Below are 18,285 nucleotides of genomic sequence, written 5' to 3'. Positions count from 1 at the left end.
ATCCAGCCTCGTGTCACCTCACTGCAGTTAGAAACCAGCCATGAGGGACACGGATCCAGAGCACAGGTGGAGGAACTCACAGCTCTCATGGCCTTGTCCACATCCCCGGGGGTAACCTCCTGAAACTCAACCCAGAGCTGTTGTACTTGGTCCCCCTGAGTCTCGGCTGGAACTGCAGGTGTGGAGTCCAAGTCCGTCCGAAACCGAGCAATTTTGTCCGCTAAGAATTGGGCATATTCTTCAGCTCTGCCCTGCAAGGGTTCCCCCGCCTCCCTTTTGTTCAATAGGGAGCGGGTTATCCTAAACAGGGCGGCTGGGCGGGACTCAGCGGAAGTTTGAAAAAGACTGAGCTAGACTGATCTCAGACGCTCTAAACAGGGTGGGCTTTAATTAAGGCTTAGATTGGGACCACTTGAGAATTGGAAGGCTGTTTGTAGATCTGAAAATTGATTAATTAGATTGGACGTTAGACTGGTTAGACTGGAAAGGAGACTACTTGAGAACTGCAGGGCTGTTAGACTGGAAAACTGTAAACAATTAGAAAGAAAGAAGGCATTACCAAATCATTTTTGTAATGTTAACATTCAAAGTGCACAGTCTGTCACAAAGAATCAAACTTGACTTGAAGAAGTTCTTGCGTTCAACTCTTGGGTTAAGATCAGGAACTTGTCCCTCTTCTCCTGATATTAATATATTTAGCCTTTCATGCAGAATGTAAATGAACACTTCCATTGGGTTGTCAAAAACTTTCCCTGCGATAGGCCTAGTGTTGTCCCGCAGGGCCATCTGGGGATGGTGAGGGACCATCCCATGCCACCCAGGCCCACTCTGGCCCCACCCACCCAGCCAGTCGTGATGACCAGGCCACGCCCACCCCAGCCTCCCAAGGGCAAACAAAATCCTGATACAGCCCACAATGGGATCCAATTTGACACCCTTGTCATAATAGATGAAGCAAAACTAAAGCAACACAAGGAAGGAAGAGGGGAAAGAAGGCAAACATATCCTTTCCTGGGCTGCATCCCAGTGAGATAAGCATGTAAGAAGAGCTAAGAATAGGACTCCCAACCAACATTCAGAACAGGAAAAAGAGACGCAACATTTATTAAAACATGGAACTGAAAACAAGCAGGGCATTTCCCACTATCAAGACAAACCAGAAACAGCTGAGCTAACTTAAAAATGGTTGTTATCTTAGCAGGCGCAGAAGGAAGAGGATGCATGTTAAAATAAAAGGTGGTTGTTTTCAGAAGCATATCTTTAATTTTTACTGTAAAAGGGCTTCATCACTTAATAAATTACTAGGTGGTGAGTTTTCCCCATCCTGTTTACATTTTACGTTATTATTAAAAAGTGGCCTCTTGTGATACTTGTAATGATGAGACGAAATACCTACTGTTAGCTACTTAAATGCTAACATGAAAAAAGAACTTTTTTCTTCAGCAAGTAAGCAATAGAGTTGTGCAATGCTTTGGCTTCAAAGTGAAAAATCTGGTTTGGAGTACAATATGTACACAGCACTTGTCAGAAACATCTTAAAGGCTCAATTCAAAGACATTATTAATTTTCTACGTTTTCTTTAAGGTATATTTTGAACTGTTTTTGTTAAAGACTTATACCTTGTATTGGTTCTGGGAAGTCGGGGGGGGGGTTGGGGGTAGGGTGGGAGGGAGCAGAGTTTACTAAGTTGGAGGAGGGGTGTTGGATTTTAAGGTATTATGATTGTACACGTATACTGCCATTTTTTCTTTTTTATGTATATTGAAATGGAATTATAAATACCATCAACACAAAAGGGAGTTTGCTCAGAAGCTGAAATAGACCAAGTGAATTAGAGGAAGAGTGGGAAGCAGAGGAGAGAAGAAAGATAGGAAGAGGGGGACAGGAGAGAGGGTGAGGGGGGAAGATGAGGTGTATAAGGAGAAGTGGTAAGGGGAGAGAGGAGAAGGAGAAAGGAAGGGGAAGTAGAATAGAAAATGATGGAGGGAAGAAAGGATGTAGAAAGGGGGAGGAGAGAGGGGAAAGAAAGTGTCGGATAAGGTATAAATATGGTGTATGGAGAGCAGAAGAGCCAATAACTGGTTTGTTTTTTTTCCTTTGGTAGTTGATGGTAAGATGAATTGATGTAATTACTTAATAATACAACATGATATTGACTATGTAATAGTATACATGTGATTATATGCTATGAAAATGGAAAATAAAAAAAAATTCTATGGAAAAAAAAAGAAACATCTTAAAGGAATTCTGTATTTTTCTGTGCTTGTGTGAGTTCCTTCTGCAGCTGCTGTGCAGTCCCAGGAAAAGATGTGTCCAGGTGAGCGTGAAATTCATATGCCGAGGCAGAATGCCCTCCATATGAAGTAAATTAGAAAATTACTAGTAGAAGCCAATACCTGACAACAGGATAGGTGTTGGGATTATGCAGGTTCTGGCAAGATGAGCACTTGCAAGATAAAATTTTGAGATAATTGATTGAAAACATTTTTTCACAAAACAAAACCAATTGCTGAAAATTAAATAAAAATCCAGTTCACGGTCTCCTCAAGGATAACACGAAAACCAGTATGGAACATTTTCTATACCTGTCTAGAAGTTAGCCTGGTCAGCCTGCCTTTCCTGCACATTTAGCATTTACCCCCTTCCTATCTTTGCTTTAACATGGAATGCAGCCTGTCATTCATGGAGCAATGGTAAGAGCCATTGATCATCTTTTGCATTCTAAGCCCAACATAGGGCTTTCGAAGGTACATGCATTTTTAGAGTTGGATAAATTCATATTTATACTAGCTATGGTAATGGGTTTTTTTGTCTTTAATTTAGTACAGGTAGTCCTTGAGTTACAACTATAACGGAGCCTGCTTTATGTTTGTAAGTTCATAAATCAGTCATGTGACCAACTCAATTTTCCATTTTTGGGTGTGTGTGGACCCATTGTTCTCTATGATATAATTCTGCTGAGAATTCTAAGTAAGGGTTGGTTTTGAGCAAAACTCTTGTAAAATGCAATTATGTAAATGCAGGATGATGCAAACAGCTGTAAATACAAGTGTCCAAAGTGTGGTCATCTGACCTCAGGGGGGGAAACTATCGGATTTACAGTTTCTAGGTCTTTTTCAGGTAGTTTGTAACTTCGAATGATGGTTAAGCGATTGGTCATGTTGAGGACCTCCTGTAACATAATTAGGGCAGAATGCATGCATTTCAGAGGTGGGTTCCTACCGGTTCAGCCTGGTTCTGCCAAGTAGGTAGTAACTTGGCTGGCCACGCCCCCAAACCCGTTCTATCGGCGGCGCCATAGGCACCGCCATCTTGTTTATTGCTTCTGCGCATGTGCAGAAGCATTTTTTACCTACCGTGCATGCATATGTAGCATGTAGCAAGCATGCATGTATGCGTGAAGCACGTGCACGTCCGAAGAGCATCCTTGAGCAAACCGGTAGTAGAAGAAGCCGTAACCCACCCCTGATGCATTTCTGGCTTTTTTGAATTTAGTGCTTCAGCTGTTTGGTATTTAAACTTTTTTTTCTATTACACTGTAGAAATGAATTGCTATTATTGTTCTCTGAATCAACCCATAAACTTGCTTACGTTTTATTTACCCAGGGAAGAAAAAGGACAAAATTGACAAATTGTGCTCTTTAACCATATCTGCGCTTCCAGTCAGCAGCAATCACTCCAACAGTTGCAATGACTGAATAGTGGGCGAACAAAGGCACACACATGCCCTGTTTTATTCCAGTTTCTATAGCAGGCTCTGTAAATCAGACACCCATCCACCCTCACTGGCATTTAGAAACAATTACTGAAAAACTCTGTTATACAAGAATAGGGGTTCCCCCCTCCCTTTTCCTAGGGAGAGTTTACAATTTTTGGGCCCTTAGTCAACAAATTCCCCAATCCCTGCAAAAGTGTTCTTTGTTAACATTCCAATAGTGTAACATCCAGGCCAAACTAGAGCAACATTCAAATTCACAGTGGCTCTGCTAGGGAACGAGCAACTAAATTCATTAAAAGAAACTGAGAATGATTAATCTCAATGAAGCTTTTCCTCTGATATAGTGCTTAATCCTTCAAACAAATCATCCACATTCTCTACACCATTGGGGTCAAACTCAAGGCCAGGGGCTTGGATTCGGCCCCCGGGGATGTTTAGATCTGGCCTGCGGGCCGCCCTGGAAACAGCAAAGGACTGGCCTGTGGTGCCTCTGCCAGCAAAAATGGAGCCCAGGAGGCCAACAGAGGGTTGCAAGAAGCCATCATAGCTGAAAATGGAGCTTGGGAGCCCGTTTTCTGTGGCACAGGGCTTGGGCCCCCACAGGCACTTCCAACATCAATGACATTGAGCTGGCCATGCCCACCCTGGCGTCCCAGGTCAAAACCCTGATGCGGTCCTCAATGAAATTGAGTTTGACACCCCTGCTCCACACTTTCATTTCCATCAGCAGTGCTCTGAAATACTGCTAGTCAAATGACATGCCACTTTGTTATTAGATGTTATTCATGTAAGTCTTACAAAGAAGGAATTATAGTTGTACTTTTGTTTCAGAGAACAAGATCTCAAGATATTTGGAAGTCTTCAACATGAAATGTAGAGAATGTATACGAGGGCTGTTTGCCAAGATAAGGGACCACTATGGAAGACAGAGGGACCTATATTGTAAGGATTCATCATCACATACAATTGTAAGAGCCTGGACAAAGCAGAAGATCAGCCTATGCAACCTATGCAAGATGTTTCAAGTTTAAACATCTTATCATTATTGCCATCAGGGTTCCAAGTAACACCAAACAACAAAATATTATGAAATATATTAACGAAATGTATCTCCCATGCTCCATATAATCCCCACTCCCATTTTCCCACAGCATTAAACGTGGCATGCCTGAAGGCCCAAAGCAAAAGATGGTTTCGAGGCCTGACAATTGCCTAAATAGACAATAAATAAATATATGGCTTGATTAGATTTCCAGGCTGCCTAATTTCATTGTCACCCTGGTTGGTGTATAATATATAAAACAATATATAAAATTCAGACAAAAGAATATAAAACAAATGTCCAGAGAAAAAACAGCACAGGTTGTAGTAAAACAGTCATTATACGGGGGGTGGGGTGTCCTTGACCCATTCTATCACAAGGCCTGGAACAACTGCAAAGTTTTAATAAGTGTTCATTTAACAAATGCCAAAGTGAAGGCTGTTTGAATCTCTGGAAGATGCTATTCCAGAGGGCAGGCCTGAAGGCAAAGAAGGCCCATCTGGTGACTGCTTCATCAGTGGGACTTGAAGCATGCCAACTCTGTCACACTGGAATGTGTAACTCCAGTGTGTTGTGGAGTACAGATTCTCTTTGTTTTCATTTCACCTTTGACCTTTTTTAGAACATGAGATAGATTCGGAAAGTCTAGAAAATGAGCTCTTGCCCTATATTTCATGGGCAGTTACTCACCATTGTCATAACCAATCAGGTGCTTCTTTTCTTTTGGATGTGCTGGTTATATACAGGAAAGGATCTTATCACCCATTGTCATCCTCCAATCTATATGGACACCTGAACTCACTCCTAAAGTAATTTTGTGATCCCGTTGTGATCCAGTAACTTTATTACAAGGAACATAGAGAAGAAGACAGGTTCTCCTTGCTCCTATTTTATCCAGAGAAACTGCTGTACTTCACTGCTTCAAAATCAGGATTGATGTCAAACCCACACATCCGGCTTTTAACATCCAGTCGAACTGTCAGAATTCCTTCTCTTCTTCTCCTGCTCTTTCATAAAAATGAAAAACTGAAAACTTTGAAAAACCGAATTCCTTTGTTGTGTTCATTTAATTGATTGTATTTACAGTATATTTCTACCCATGAACAGGTAACAATAAGGCTATCTTTGCATGAAGTCTTTTCTGATCTACTACAAATCACTTAGAATGCTACAGACAGAGTCCACTGGAGTTGGGTGTCCAATACATTTAAATACATACATACATATTTTGTAAATATTTAAGGATATCTTTTCATGTGACAACACTGAAGAAATGACCCTTGGCTACAATGTAAAGTAGTGAGCATGTAGCTTGTATAACAGTGTAAATGTGCTGTTCCTTCAAAATAACGCAATACACAGGCATTAATGTCAAAACTGCTGGCAAGATATACTTAAATATTTACAAAATGTGAGGGGGTGTACTCATTTCTGTGATATACTAATACTAATACTATACATACATACATACATACATACATACATACATACATACATTCACTCATACATACATATATACATACATACATAAATACATACATACATGGTTTGTTATCTGCTCTAAACTGACTGGTAGCTATCTCAGGCAGGGACTGACCATGAATAAGAGACTTTTGGTTTGCAAAATAAATGCTTGCCAACTGAGTCACGGTTTCTCCCCAGCAACAGTTTTGCACTTACTTTCAATATTGTAATTCCATTTGCAGATTGTTCTTGTGTGCAATGGTATCACTTTAATTCCTGCATTTAATGGGGAGGAAATGAGCACGGCTCACAAGAATCTGCCTCCCTTGAAAAGAGAATGCAAGTTCAATACCATAGTGGTAGCTTAGGTATTACGTAAGGGAAATCCAAATTCATATTCAGTTATAGGAGCTCACTGGGAGACTTTGAGCGAATCCCTATCTTTCAGCCCGTGGAATGTGAGCATCAGTGATATCCTAGAGCAGTGATGGTGAACCTTTTCAGCACTGAGTGCCGAAAAGGGAGTATGTGCATGCGCGCACGCACACACACACACACACATTTTGAGCGCATTGGTCTGGCCCGCAACCTGGAAAAGGGGTTACCCAGGGCGCATGCCCGAAAATGAATTTCCAGTTTCTGGCGCACACATACACATCGGCCAGCTAGTCTTCCAGGGTTCTGCCATTCATGTGCCCGTGATGATCAGCTGGCTGGTGTGCCTGCTCATGGAGGAAAATGTAACACCAACTCTTCCAGTTTCCGGCACTGCTGCACGCACGAAGGCCAGCTGAACATTGCACACACATGCACACCAGAAACTTGGAAGAGGAATGGATGACACCTTGTGTGCCAGGCGACATGGCTCTGCGTGCCACTTCGGGCACGCATTCCCTAGGTTCGCCATCACGGTTCTAGAGGAAGGACAGACTATAATTCAAAACAATGAATGAATAAAAGTAATATGTGTGTTCTCTCTGTAATGTTAGATCTGTAAGAAACTATTCAGCAGTGAACCACAACCATGGAATTTCATGGCTTGGAATTAGTAGGTGTGAAAAGGCACACCCTCTCTTTGAGCTTGCCTCAAGAAACTCATTCCAGAAATTTCAATATTGCACAGGAGAAAACCTCTTCAAAATATAACAGATACCAAGGAAACTCCTGATTTCTGGGAGTGGAACTTAGTTCCTCCAGCATGCTGTCTCTTTATACCTTAGAACCAAAATCTTTCTAAGTTCTGGGAATCTTCCGTTGAGTTGGGTTTCACAGTCTGAAAGAGTAATTGGATTTACTGATCAGCTGGGACGAGGCCAAACACAGGAGGAATATGGCAATGCCTACCCTGTGAACTAGTCCCATGTTGGGCTCAGTCCAGAGATGAGACTGTGAGATTCAATCAAGTCCAATCCTTTTTATTTGCTTATACCTAACTGACAGAATCTTGCCAAATTAAAGCTATTCATTTTCCAAGCTACTAGAGAGAGATTATAAAATATTATCTTGAATTTCTTCTCCCTCCCACTTCAGCCTTCACTTCTGTACTACACAGTCTGTCCAGTCTCTTAATCTGGGTTTCTTTCTGGGAAAGCTATGATTTGGCCAAATCTTCCCCCTCTGTTGCTTCCAATACACAGTCCATCACACCCCACCTCCTAGATGATTGTGGCTTCAGAAATCCTAACCCCAGTTCAGCCAAACAGCTCTAGCCAGTTGCTGTGGATAAAGACCCCCTACCTTTGTTGCTCTCCTTTTAGGAACTTCTGGAGGCACCATGCAGTGTCAATTCTTGAGAACTGGGAGCATAAAATGGTCAGATATGGCAATCTTTCTCCTTTTCACTCTCCTCCTACTCAATTAATTTGTCTTTCTTTACACATAGGCTAACTTCTCGGTCCTCTTGCTCTTCTCTGTCCTTTTTCTCTCATTCCTCTCCTACTCTATCTGTTATATACAGGTGTTTTTCAGTTTTCTTTGCACTCTTCTGTGGTTTGAACTCCTACGTCCCAAAGGTAAGGCATGCATACCAGGACTTCTCTCTGCTTATCAAAAATGCATGCTCTTTCTCCTCTCTTATGTAGAGAAAAAAGTTTGTACAGAACATATATGGGATTAACTCTTTTCCTTAAAAACTGTACATGTTACATGTTGTTGCTAGACTTCAGAGATGGCTGTTCACTGCTATTCCTTCCTTCCTATTTAATTGCTGTTTCCCCAGCAATTGCTGCATTCTCCTTCATTGCCATTTGTTTAGTAAAACCTGAGTTTTCAAAGGGATGTATGATTGCCACTTTTATATTTTACATTTCTAAACTGCCCATATCCTTAAGAGGGGTATTCTTTGAGGTCCATATCTGCACAGTTTTAACAACTGTTTAAAAAAATAGTCTTACTTGTGAACTGGTCACTGCCAGTGGTGGAATTCAATTTTTTTTACTATTGGTTCTGTGGCTTGGTGGGTGTGGCAGAGGAAGGATACTGCAAAATCTCCATTCCCTCCCCCCTCCAGGGGAAGGTTACTGCAAAATCCCCATTCCCTCCTGATCAGCTGGGACTCGGGAGGCAGAGAATAGATGGGGGAGTGGCCAGCCAGAGGCAGTATTTACCGGTTCTCCGAACTACTCAAAATTTCTGCTACCGGTTCTCCAGAACTGGTCAGAACCTGCTGAATACCACCTCTGGTCACTGCTGAACAGTCCTCGAGGAAAAATTTGGGGCTGATTTCAATATGAATCAGCAATGTGACAGGATTGAAAAAAAAGGCAAATGTCATTTTAAGCTGCATCAACAGAAGTATAGTTTTCAAACTATATGAACAAACAATCCTAATGTTTGCTTTAATAGCCAGACCCCATTTAAGTAATGTGTTCAGTTCAGAGTACCTCAATTAAGAAAAAAAAGTCAGTCAGACTGGAATGGGTTCATAAAAGGGCAACAAGATATTAGAAACTAAAGTCATTTTCCATGTTTGTGATTTATAACATCTTCTGGAGTCATCCAGCCATAATTTTGCCAGCATAATAATGTGGGCAGGCTTTATATTGCTTCAATGATGCCTGGGTGATGCTATATGTCACTACCGTGGAAATGACCAGGGTCATTCAAGGACAGATTGAGGAAACTGGGTACATTTAAATCTTGAAAAAATACTTAAGTGGGGAAAATATCTTCGTGCAGAAGAAATATTTGTAACAGTGGAATCAAGATATAAGAAGAGAGATTCCAGCTGAATGGTAAAAGGACTTTCCAACAGCAAGAGAAATTGAACTTGAGAAATGTGTTGGGCTCTCCTTCTTACTTTGTCTTAAGCAGAGTAGATAGATTCATTTACACTCCTGCACTGAACAAAGGTTGCATTTTGTGGCCAAAGTGACCCTTTTCAATTCCAATCTCCTCTGGATGCTGCACTCACCAAGAAAGGCACCAAACAGAAATAACCATACCATTATCCAATTTAGCAATAGCACTTAAGACTTATATAGCACTTTACAGCCCTCTCTAAGTGGTTTACAGAGTCAGCCAATTGCCCTCAACAATCTGGGTCCTCATTTTACCCATTTCGGAAGGATGAAAGACTGAGTCAACCTTGAGCTTGGTGAGATTTGAACTGCCAAATTGCAGGCAGCTGGCAGTCAGCAGAAGTAGTCTGTAGTACTGCACTCTAACCACTGTATCACCATGGCTTATTTCTTAGACTTCTACCAACTACAATATGCAAGGCTTTTCATTCACATCTGGGTCAGTGTTAATAGAGCATCCTGAATATTTGATTCTAACATCACTATGACTGAAATCACAGCAGCTGCATTTTGATTCTTTCAACAGTTTGTCTTACCCTGTATAGATTTATATTTTTAAGAGAAAAGGATAATAAACACTACACTAATCATGTTTGAAAAAGTAAATGTCATCACAAAATTCATTTGGATTGTATTTCGTGTTTAAATAAAGTGCAACTTTGTACATGCATTAAAAGATCAAGTTAGAAGAAAAGTAAACTGAAAGATGATCTGGGCTTTTATTTAGAATATAAATGTGCAGAATGAAAAAAAAGATGACTGTGATCAGCCAAAATGGGGAAAAAAGAGCTCACCTTCTTAGATTACATATATCCATTCACTGCAAAGAGATGCTCGACTGAGAAACCTGCTAAGATGGCTCACTATCTAAGGGAGATGGTTCTGTTAATTATAAAAAAGTATTCTTGTCCATATTGCAATAATTTTTAAAGTGGACAATATGCCTGAACAATAGTGTCTGCCTTTGTTTTTTTCCCTTTGGAAACGAAGTCATTAAATTGGGTTTGGTTATGTAGAGACCTTGACCTGCAATCATGATGATAATGATGATTTAGTATTTTAACTATTAACATTTTTATTTATTATAGTTTTAGTCTCCTGGTTGGTACAAAATGCAGCAGTGTGGGTGGTTGTGGGCATGTCTTGTTATGTTAAGTTTCCATGTGTGTTTCAAGGTGCTAAATTGTTTAAACTTCTACCCTCAAAACGATGCACATCAGAACAACTAGACACAAGGACAGTTTTTCCCCAAATTCCATCACTCTGCTAAACAACTAATTCCCACAACACTGTCATATTACCTACTAAGAATGTATTACTATTATTCTTCTCTTCCTTCCTAGTACCTATCTCCTCCCACTTATGACTATAACCATATTGCTTGTGTCTTTAAATTTTATATTGCTTTATTTGTTTCTTAGTATAATTTGATTGCTTATTATTAACCTATGATTATCACTAAATATTGTATCTTATGATTCTTGATGAATGTATTTTATTTTCCTTTATGTATATTGAAAGTATATGCACCAAAGACAAATTCTTTATTTATCCAATCACACTTGGTCAATAAAGAATTCTATTCTATTCTATTCCATTCCATTCCATTCTATTCTATTCTATTCCCTCTGAAGGCACAATGTCATGGCATAGAACTGGGTTACTTGAGGGACAACTTTCCCTCATGAACATGGCCTATAAGCTCTCACAGGGAGGACTTGCTCCAAGTTCTTTTTTTTTTAATCTTGGCAATTTATGAAACCTAGGAAGTGTGTCTTTTTCTTTGGTTTCCCCTGTTCTAGGGGTCTTTGGTGCTCTCTGAGCTTGGTTGTTTTCTTGCAGACATTTCACTACCCAAACTAGGTAGCATCATCAGTACTCTGGGTAATGAAATGCCTGCAAGAAAACAACCAAGCTCAGAGAGCACAAAGGACTGTTCATTTCAGCCCTGAGCTACAAATATTCTCCTTTATTGGTTTCCCTGTTCTCTAGAATGTGTTCCCCCTATTATACAACAGATCCAATTCTCTTAAGGAAACCCTTAAGACTTAGATATTCCCCCAAGCATTAGGGACAGTTGGTTGGGAGTTCCCTCCTAAAGGTTGTTTTCTTGTTCATTTGGCCATCATTTTATATTTTGTATTTACATTTTGCATTTTTTTTGGGTTTATTTTATTTTTATGCTGTATGCTTCCCAGAGTCGAATTATTTTCATTGGATGATTTTATAAATCTTATAAACAAACAAACGGAAGTTTTCTGGGAAAGCAGAAGTCTGCTTAATATGGTATACTGGCAACAAATCAATTATGTGAAATATTAATTATTAACATGCCTAGTCCCTAATGAACTATGAACACAATGCAATTGACATGGAAGACAACAGCCCTGAACTGATCTTGATTAATCTCAAAAGGGCTTCCGGTAATTAATGTCTGACATAATTAGTATTTTACTGGAAGCAAGAGCGCCCATTTTGGGTTGGGACATATAAACAAGGTCAAGATGACAGTAGTGACCACCTGGTTTAAACCCCACTGCTTTTAAAGGAGTATTGCCATTTTGACTTTTTACAGCTGCCATCTTGACTTTTTGACTTGCCCCTACAAATGCCCTTATAGCCATAGAGAAAATCAGTAGATTAGATAGGAAAGATACAGAACCATCCAAGGAATCGATGGCAAACGCCTTGTTGCGACATCTATGAAATCGTCAAAGAGTTGAACTTGAACTTGATACAAGGAGACATTATTTTTTGATATTACACAAAAGGAAACAAGCTGGTTGGTTTGTTAGAAAGAAGATAACTTTCTATGTACAGAAAGTTAAAATGCAGTTCTGGACATCTCAAACACTAAGTTTGAAAAACGTGTAGCTGGGAACAAAAAGGCTATGTCAGAGCATGACATACTGAGCCAGATGAAGGAGGGACAACCATGACCAAAGACTGAGAGTAGACCCTGATTATTTTGTCCTGTGTTACTAAAGTAACAAAACCAAAGATTAGGCTTGCGAGACTTAAACCAGTTTCACAATCAGACTACTGCTCAGGCTTTGACAAATGGGAAAGGAAAAAAGGGAAATTTTTGTAATGCCCTTGGGAGTCATCACTACATTACCAGATATTACATGCCCTTTGTAAATCCCTGAAGCCTGAAATAATAAGAAAAAAAAAGTATCCTGTGCCATTAATAAGTTTCCCACTCCTTGATTCAAGGCCATTCAAGGCTGTTGAACCGATGTAGTGGTTAAGGTGATGATTTAGGAGCAGAATCTATCCTCATTCATGGAAACTCACCCATTCACCCAATTACTCTAGACCAGGCACTCTGTGTCCAACCATGAGCAGCTTTGAGCTCTTAGAAAAAAGGGTGGAATATACATTTAATGAACAGTAATAAACAAATGAATACATGTTGCAGACAGGATATAACAATAGGTGTTTATCATGTTTACTAAATGAAATTTCCCCATCCAAAGGCAGTGAACTCTGAAATGGTAGCAAGAAATAGAGGAAGTCACTACTGCTCCTACTGTCTCTAATCCATCTGCCTCTGCCTAGTCCTCATTTAATGCCCACATTTGGGGCTGGAATCTCAGTCTTTGAGTGAAGCTGTCATTAAGTGACAACACACATAATTGCCTCTGAGACTGCTTTAGTTAATCACTGCAATCCTGGCACTCCCAGGTATGAAACGAGATGGAGTCTCAGGGAAAAAGCTCAAGGTTGTGGGGCGGGGGAGACTCCGGAGCTGAAAATATTTCCTGCTGTAATTCAAGTAGGATTTTCATCCCCAGGGAGGGATACTTGCATTGTGGCCTGTGTGGGCATTCTAGGGTGTCCTACACCCTCCTGAGCCATCTTGTACTCCTTACCTTACTATGCTGCCTCTCTGCTCTCTGCTTGGATTTCATCTCCCTCTTGTCTTTAGGAACTGGCTGAAAGAGTTGGAATTCAGCTTCTGTCTAAGCATGGAAGGAATGCCTTTAGTCAGGTGCAGAACATGAGGTTCATTTCTGCACCCCATGAGAAGATGTCAGCTCTCCTCTGTGCATGGAAAATAATGCCTTTGGGGGGGGGGTGCAGACCTTCAGGATCTGAACTCCATTTCTTCACCCTGCTGAAGGAGTTCAGCTCTGTCCATCAGCTATTTCAGCCAGTCCCCAGAGATTAGAGGGGGCTATCCTGGCAGGCAGACTTTCCTGCTGGCTTCCCCATTGATATTTTGGGGGAGTTGGCAGAGAAGATTGCAAATGGTGATCATATGATCATGGCACGCTTAGCAACTGGTCATAATTGCAAACAGGTTGCCATTGAGATCACATCACCATAGGAGGGCATTGACATGACTTTCTATGACAGCTGGAAGTACTTTATGGGCCACAAGGCACCCTTTCCAAGTTTGTTATAACTTTGAATGGCTGTTAAACAACTGCTCATAAGTTTGAGGACTGTCTGTATGATTGTAATGTTTTAATTCTGCTTTTCTATTTAAAAAGTATACAAAGAGCCGCATTTGTGAAGCTTGTTGGGCAACAGATTCTTCAGTCCAATCTTCCCTACCTTCTGGCTGGGAATTATGGGAACTATATATCTGGAAGACTTCAGGCCTTCACTCAGATTTATTTGTTCTCCATAACTAATACAGGAAAAGCAAGGTGTTTATGTGAGATGGCAGATTGACCAAATACAGAGTCTTTCCTTGATGATGTTGGGTTGGAATTGTGAATAGGGTGATCACAGGAAAATTAAACTGCAGAATGAACAATACAAAAAAAAAGAAGCCTTTACAGAACAGTTATGGTTGATAACACAAACATGCTTGCATTGTGTAAGCCAAAGAAGACAATGAAGGAGCAAACCCATGCACACTCACCCAGGAGCAAACTCCATTGTGCTCACCTGGAATAAACTTCCACTGGAATGTGAGACTCCAAAAACAACACACATGCAGCTCTCCCTATTACATCTCAAGGCAGAAGAGCTGCAGGAAACATGACAGTATCGAACTTTTCACGGCTAGCAACTTCCTTCTCTTCATTATTATAAAATGTTTTTAAAGTAAGCAATGGCCTTGGAAATTAGTTTCATTAAAAAATATGGGATGAAAATATATCATTTCCGGGGGGCTGAACATTTTCAAGAATTGCCATTTAAACAAATAGGCAAGATTCTTTGCCATCAGATGCTTTGGGCTGTAATCCATGAAATTTTGTGCTGTAGTAAGTTGCTTTTAATGCGCACGACATTCTCGGCGCTCTAAATGCCATTAATAACTCTCAGTGACATCTGCAATCTGTGATAATGTGATGATATGCAGATCGAATGGTTAAGTAGCACTTAAGAGTACTTCCCTAATTGGATGGCCATGGCTAGTAGTCTGGAAGTAAACTTTTCATGCTTGTCAAGTAGGGAAAAGGTGTTGGTATCGCCAGAGACAGAAGAAAAATTCCCCAAAACTGACAGCTGGTAAATAACACAACCAACATGCAAATACAAAGGTGGCTTCAAAGCCTAACTTTCCTTCTTGGTGTTTGCACAATTCTACCCTGGAGGGAAAGAAAGGCAGGATGGTTGCAGTTTTAAAGAGGAGCAAACATTGGAAATGGAATTGAACTGGAATTGAAACAAAAGTGGAAACTGGAAGGAAATGCATATAAAGTAGGATTCAGTGTGTGGGGAGCAAAGCGCATTATACTTATTCATTGACTCTCTGTACACAAAATTACACCTTTGCGCCCATTTTAATGAACTTTAAGCAACTACCACCAACTGATTTTGCAGACATTGTCACTTAGCAACCATGGAACACCAGCCAGATCCATTCAGCTGCACATACAAAGAGCAGAATATGGCACACTCCTTCTTTAGTTCCCTAGCTCTGCCTCAAAGCATGTCAAAAAAAACCTTTCCCAACCTGATGCCCGTCAGGGAAGTTAGACCACACTCCCATTAACCATCTGCCAATGTGCTTAAAGAGCTGGGGATTTCAGAAGCACATCTGGAGTACAAGCACATCTGGAGGGCACCAGACTGGGACCCTTCCAAGCTACCCAGCCATCCCAGAAGGCACAGTAAGAAGGTTATGGCCGGTGAGGGGAGGCAAGAGGAGGGAATCAACCTTTCCATTATTGCCCAAAGCTCCAAGGCTTTGAAGAAGAATGGAGAGAAAGAATGAAGACAGAGAGGTATCTCATCCCCCCCCCCCAAAAGATGCTCCCAATCTTAAACTGCTTTGTGGCGCTTCAAGACGCTGCAAAAGTTTTTATTTGGGGGAAGCAAGCAAGCTAAAAATATCACCCAGTATATCCTTAGAAGCAGCAGCAGCAGCAGCAAAACATCCCTGCTCCCACTGTAGCCCCAAATCTCTCTCTCTCTTTCTCTTTCTCCCTCTTTCTCCCCCTTTCCCTCCCTCCCACCCCCTCTTTCTCTCTCCCTCTCCCTCCCTCCATCCCTCTCTCCTTCCCTCCCTCCCCAATTTGATTCCCTCGGCAGCCTCCGAAAAACTAGCAACTAGCTGGTTTCCTCCTTACCCGGCGCTTCTCTTCTTTCTTTTCCAACCTTCGCTCCTTCTTTTTTCCACGGCCTGCCGCTTCCAGCCCCGGATCACCAGACAGGCATCCCTTCGTGGCCAAACCTCTCCCTTTGGCTCCGAGGACAGAGGCGGAAAAGAAAACTGATCGTTTCCACACAGACGGGCTGCTCAGGACAGAGACGCTCCCGACCACGCCTGCTCTTCCCAACCCCGAACGAGAAGGCGCACTGGCGCTAGAAAGTGGAAGGAAGCCCAGAAGACAGCCCTGCCTGCGCTCCCACGTGGAAGGCGTGGGGGGAAAACGGGAAGGGCGCCGGGTTGAATCTCACGCGGGGCGGAGCCGGCATTGCCGTCCAGTCCTGCTGTTATGCCGCGTAGGACTGTGATCCAGGGTTTTCTGGGGAGGGGAAAGCCGCGATCCTACGCCCCGCTGCCCCGGGAAAGATACGGGAACTAGCTGAATGCGGACTAGCTCTGCTGGGTAGTGGCATTGGGAAAGTAGGTGGGAGGTCCCGGGCTGTAGTAGAGGAATACCTGGAGGGGGGCTCTCTGTGTGCGTTGGGGTGGGGGGCATCGGTTCCTGTCATAGAGAGCTGCTCTTGCGACCACTTTTTAACTTTGGAGACCTGCTGCCGATCCGAATAGGTGACCTTGTTTTGGGGATGGGGAGGAAAAGTTACGCACCACTACATGAAACTTCTTAAAGTAACTTTCTGGAATGTGTTGCATGATTACTTCAACACAACTGACTACTTCAGCTTCAACCACAACAATACAGGAGCACACAATAGATACAAAGTCAAGGTAAACCGCTCCAAATTCGATTGTAAAAAATACGACTTCAGCAACAGAGTGGTCAATGCCTGGAATGCACTACCTGACTCTGTTGTTACACTCCCAAACCCCTATATTTTAACCTTAGACTGTCTACTGTTGACCTCACCCCATTCCTAAGAGGGATGTGCCTGAGCGCACCAGTGTGCCTACCCTGTCCTACTGTCTCCATTTATTCGTATCCATTTCCTGTATTCATAATCATGTTTATACTTATATCTGTTATCTTATACATGCCTGACAAAATAAATAAATAAATAAAAATGTTGTATGTGCCTTGGAGATCTGCTCAGAGGTTCCTGTATATCTCTTGTCCTGTTGGAAAACTGCCATTTAGATTTTTTTTTTGTTACTTTATTATGGGCCCATCTTGTCCAGAACTCTTGACACTATAAAGGATTTCCCCCATCACTTGCCACCTGAACATGTTAATCAGAAGGCCAACATATTAATTTGGCAGTTCTAAAAATGTTACTCTATTGCTGAACCAGTCATCCAGGCGAGGGTATAGAGGAAAAACTGCAGTTCATTAATAGAGCCAAGCATTTCATGCAAAAATCTTAGGTCCAATATCTGGCATCTCAAACATGGCTTAAAAAAAGTTAGCAAATTACCAGCTTTACCAGTCTTCTTTGGGAGGTGGGGGAAGATCACTTTCTCTTTGAGCCTTTAGGGCAGGGGTGTTAAACTGATTTCATTGAGGGACGTATCAGGGTTGTGTTTGACCTCTGCAGCCAGTCATGGCCAGCTCAACGTCACTCGTGTCGGGGGGTGCTGAGTGCTCTGCCAGCGAAAATGGGCTCCAGAGCTCCATTTACAGCTGCGACGGCTTCCTGCAACCCTCTGCCAGCAAAAACACAGCTTGGCAGAGCCGCACGTGGCCATCCCAAGCTCCGTTTTTGCTGGCAAAGGCACCGTGGGCCGGTACCTTGCTGTTTCCAGGGTAGCCCCGCAGACCAGAACTAAGCACTCCATGGGCCGGAGTGGGCCTTGAGTTTGACACCCCTGCTTTAGGGGGTTTAGATTATAAAGTGACAACACCACTGCCTATGTCTGAAATTTCTTGAACATTCTTTCCATTTTGCCTTTTAATGTTTCTTCCATTGATAGACCTGCCAACAAGGGTTTTAAGCAGTGCTGTGGATATTGTGACTATCTATAATTCTTAACCCATTTGGATCCGTAAATTTCTCCCAACCTTTAAAAATCAAAAGGTCTGAAAATGTCAATTCTGCCTAAGGAGGTTGGGGCTACAAATTGGGTACTGGGGTTGGGAATATGTCTGTAAATCGCCTTCCTCTAGTTTAAACAACAGCAATGGCAGGTCTATAAATAGTCTCTATGGAGACAGAGCCATTATGTGTAGTCATACATCAGGCTGGAGTTCTAGTTC

The 18,285-nt window shown here is 41.8% G+C and overlaps 1 protein-coding gene across 1 annotated transcript in view; it reads right to left on the bottom strand.

Annotated features, from left to right (window-relative positions):
• Window positions 1-16,173, bottom strand: part of INF2 (inverted formin 2) — an 81,824-nt gene extending 65,651 nt beyond the window's left edge. Inside the window, exon 1 of the mRNA XM_087727037.1 lies at window positions 16,057-16,173. The gene's annotated coding sequence lies outside the window, so the exon portion shown is untranslated. The remainder of the gene's footprint in view (window positions 1-16,056) is intronic.
• Between the last annotated feature and the right edge of the window lie 2,112 nt (window positions 16,174-18,285).

Source organism: Thamnophis sirtalis, unplaced genomic scaffold (assembly GCF_051295495.1).
Source record: "Thamnophis sirtalis isolate CommonGarterSnake01/CBP01778 unplaced genomic scaffold, rThaSir2_p1.2 scaffold_1, whole genome shotgun sequence".
In the NCBI taxonomy this organism is placed as follows: Eukaryota; Metazoa; Chordata; class Lepidosauria; order Squamata; family Natricidae; genus Thamnophis; species Thamnophis sirtalis.
The sequence above is the reverse complement of the archived record's forward strand: the minus strand, read 5'-3'. Positions and strand labels throughout refer to the sequence as shown.